We start from the raw sequence: 3,538 nt of genomic DNA, 5'->3' as shown, positions 1-3,538 counted from the left end.
GAGAAAACAGGAGAAGATACGTTTCCGGGCGAGAAGTGAAAAAGCACATCTGATGAGGAGTAATGCATTTGACACCATATATCGGTACCCCCGCCTACAACTAATACAACCCAAGAATGATAACCCCCCACGTTGCAGGCACATTTAAAAACACAAAAATAAAAATAAAAACTCAGGTACGCTGGTGGTTTGCTTTAATGCCAACGGGTCCCTATTAGAGACAACACAAAACAGAGTCACAAAGGAGTTATCTTGTCCCTGGCAGGATTAAACCTTCTTAAAGTGGAGTTCACGAATGACCCAGATCAAATTCATATCCTGCAGTCTCCTATGTGAGACCGGCCCACAGACCAGAAGCATCGGTATTACTTGGGAGCTTGTTAGAAAGGCAAAATCCCAAGCTTTGCCTCAGGCCTACTGAATCTGAATCTGAATTTTATCAAGTGATTCGTAAGCACATTAGAGCTTGAAAAGCACAACCCAAAACACTGTAGACCATGAGGTTCCAGTGTCTACTTGCGTTATAATTTTTGTAAAAGAACATTTGAAACATTCCAGATTCAGTTACAGATTCAGTTTCATGAATCTTCCAATATGTTCAGACTCAGGTTTGTCTCAATACTATGAGCGCGGAAAGAAATCAGTGATAAATGATGATACTAGGGACTGCATGGCCTTAGTGGAATGAACACTAAGCTTGGAGTCCCAGAGAATTACGCTCAATTCCTGACTCACCGCTAGCTGTCACTTAACAAAATTGGGTTAACGCCACCCGTGTCATAGCGCCGTTACGAGAATGGACTGAGGTGGCCTGAGCAGAGTGCTTAAATAAATCTAAGTTTCATCCGTTGCCTGAGGACGATCTCTTCACTCCCCCCCATAAAACCTCAATATTCATTTCCCTTCTCTGGTTCATTCCGTAATCTGGTGCCTCAAAGGTATCAGGCAACTTCGCATCATATTCTTACTTTGGAGGCTCACGTGTTCTCAAAGCGGCAGCCTCTTAGGCCTCATCATGAACTCAACACGATAATCCAGGTGAAACGACTTCTTCCCAAGCCTCATTGCAATTAGAGAACCCCAGAGACGTTTCGTGGCCATCTGTCAAACTGTGACTTGGAGAATGCTGAATCCGACATAACAAACTAATTGACCCAGAGGGCTCTTCTCATTTACATCGCTGGACTATTTGTCCTTGTTTTGCCAGCACGATCCTAGTTTACTCTTGTTTTTCAGGTGTGATCATTAATACCCCAATTTCACTTTTTTTTTTAAATTTTTTTTTAACATTTATTTATTTTTGAGACAGAGAGAGAGCATGAACGGGGGAGGGGCAGAGAGAGAGGGAGACACAGAATCGGAAGCAGGCTCCAGGCTCTGAGCCGTCAGCCCAGAGCCCGACGCGGCGCTCGAACTCACGGACCGTGAGATCGTGACCTGAGCCGAAGTCGGACGCTTAACCGACTGAGCCACCCAGGCGCCCCCCCAATTTCGCTTTTTAAAATAGCATCCCAGCTGGTGTGGTGAATTACACAGTCAGCTATGAGCAGCTGACTTTGGCTATCCAAAGTTCAACAGCAGGTGCAGAAGAAATGCTCCACGTGTTCCCTTGCTTTGCCTAAGCAGCTCTTCCAAAGGTTGCTTCTGATCTAGAACCGTGTCAGTTCCATCAGGCCTCCCAATCCTACGCCGGGCCTGCTAACTCTCTTTTGGCATTCAGTACTCTTTCACCTCCCTGCTCTGTATCTTGCCCTCTGTCGCAGAAGATGCAAACTCGGGACTCCCTTGCTGGACTGAGGTCCATAGAGTCTTAGATTCCATGCTAAGACCCACTGGCATGAGGTTTCAGAGGCAAATGAGAATCACAAATACATTTGCTTCTTCTTGCGTAAATGGCAAGCAGATTCTTGGATCCCCAAATGCATGCTTTTTGTTGCACTTCTGCATCCCTCAGCCACTTAATCTGCTTGGAGGCTGAAAAGGATCTGTGAGGTTGGCGGTGAACTTGCTACAGATCCCTGACCCTGGGCGGCAGCGTCTCTGGAAGCTTCTGCTTGACGTGCATCTTCTTTACTCCTTCCAGTGCTTTGTTATTTGCTTGCTTGCTTGCTTGCTGATGCTTTACCACATCTATTGAGCTATGATGGATATGATTAACCCTCTTCTTTGTCCCTAGCCCCAGGCAGCTAATGATCCGCTTTATGTCATTATAGATTAGTTTACATTTTTAAGTTTTGCATAAATGGAACCTTTACAGTATGTACTCTTTTTTTTTTTTTTTTGTCTGGCTTCTTTCACTCATCATAATGTTTTCTGAGATTCATCAATGTTGCTGCAGGCATCAGGTTTCATTACTTTGTCTTACTGAATAGCATTCCACTATATGGCTATACCTTGTTCCCCACACACCCATTGATGGACACTTGCACTTGCTTTGTTTCCCATTTGGGTTATTACAAATAACCAAAGCTACTATGAACATTCCTGCAAAGCTTTGTATAGACCTATTTTCGTTGTCCTTGAGTAAAGAATTAAAGAGTGCAATGGCTGGCTCTTTTCTGTGGCACCTCAAAGGCAGTAGGCTGCCTCAGGATGAAGTTGAACATCTCTTTCCCAGCTATCGGCTGCCAGAAACTCATTGAAGTGGACAATGAACACAACTTCATACCGTTTTTGAGAAGCATATGGCCACAGAAGTTGCTGTTGATGTTCTGGGTGAAGAGTGGAAGAGTCATGTGGTCTGAATTCGTGGTGGCAATGACAAACAAGGCTTCCCGTGAAACAGAGTGTCTTGACCCATGGCCGTGTCCACATGCTTCCGAGTAAGGGGCATTCCTGCCCTAGGCCAAGGAGGACTGGAGAAAGAAAGTGCAAATCTGTTTGGGGTTGCACTGTGGATGCCAATCTCAGTGTTGTCAACTTGGTCATTGTGAAAACAATGGGGAGAAGGATATTCCTGGACGCACCAATGCCCCTGTGCCTCATCGCCTGGGGCCCAAAAAGGCTAGCAGAATATGCACACCTTTCAATCTCTGTAAAGAAGATGATGTCCACCAGTATGTTGTGAGAAAGCCCCTAAGCAAAGGGAAGAAACCTAGAACCAAAGTGCCCAAGATTCGGCGTCTTGTTACTCCACGTATCCTCCAACACAAACTTTCACGTGTCACTCTGAAGAAACGGCGTACTGAGAAAAATAGGGAGAGGCTGCAGAATGTGCTAGACTTTTGGCTAAGAGAATGAAGGAGGCCAAAGAAGAATGCCAGGAATAAGTTCCCAAGAGACGGACGCTGTCCTCTCTGAGAACTTCTACCGCTACGTCTGAGTTGAGTCAAAAATGAGATTTTCTAAGAGTAACAAATAAATAAGATCAAACATGTTTTAAAAAGAGTGCAATGGCTAGACCATAAGGACCAAAAGTTGTTCAACATTGGAAGAAATTTCCAGTTGCTCTGCCTCTTCACCAACCCTTGTAATTGTCGTTTTAATTGTATCCGTTCTAATAGGAGAGGAGTAGGATGATCCACATCTCCGTCAAGAC

At 44.8% G+C, this 3,538-nt stretch overlaps 1 pseudogene; it reads left to right on the top strand.

Annotated features, from left to right (window-relative positions):
• The first annotated feature begins 2,592 nt into the window (after window positions 1-2,592).
• Window positions 2,593-3,338, top strand: LOC125932029 (40S ribosomal protein S6-like; annotated as a pseudogene).
• Window positions 3,339-3,538: the final 200 nt, after the last annotated feature.

Source organism: Panthera uncia, chromosome X (assembly GCF_023721935.1).
Source record: "Panthera uncia isolate 11264 chromosome X, Puncia_PCG_1.0, whole genome shotgun sequence".
Taxonomy (NCBI): Eukaryota; Metazoa; Chordata; class Mammalia; order Carnivora; family Felidae; genus Panthera; species Panthera uncia.
Note: the sequence above shows the minus strand (reverse complement) of the source record. Positions and strands in the feature narration are given on the sequence as shown.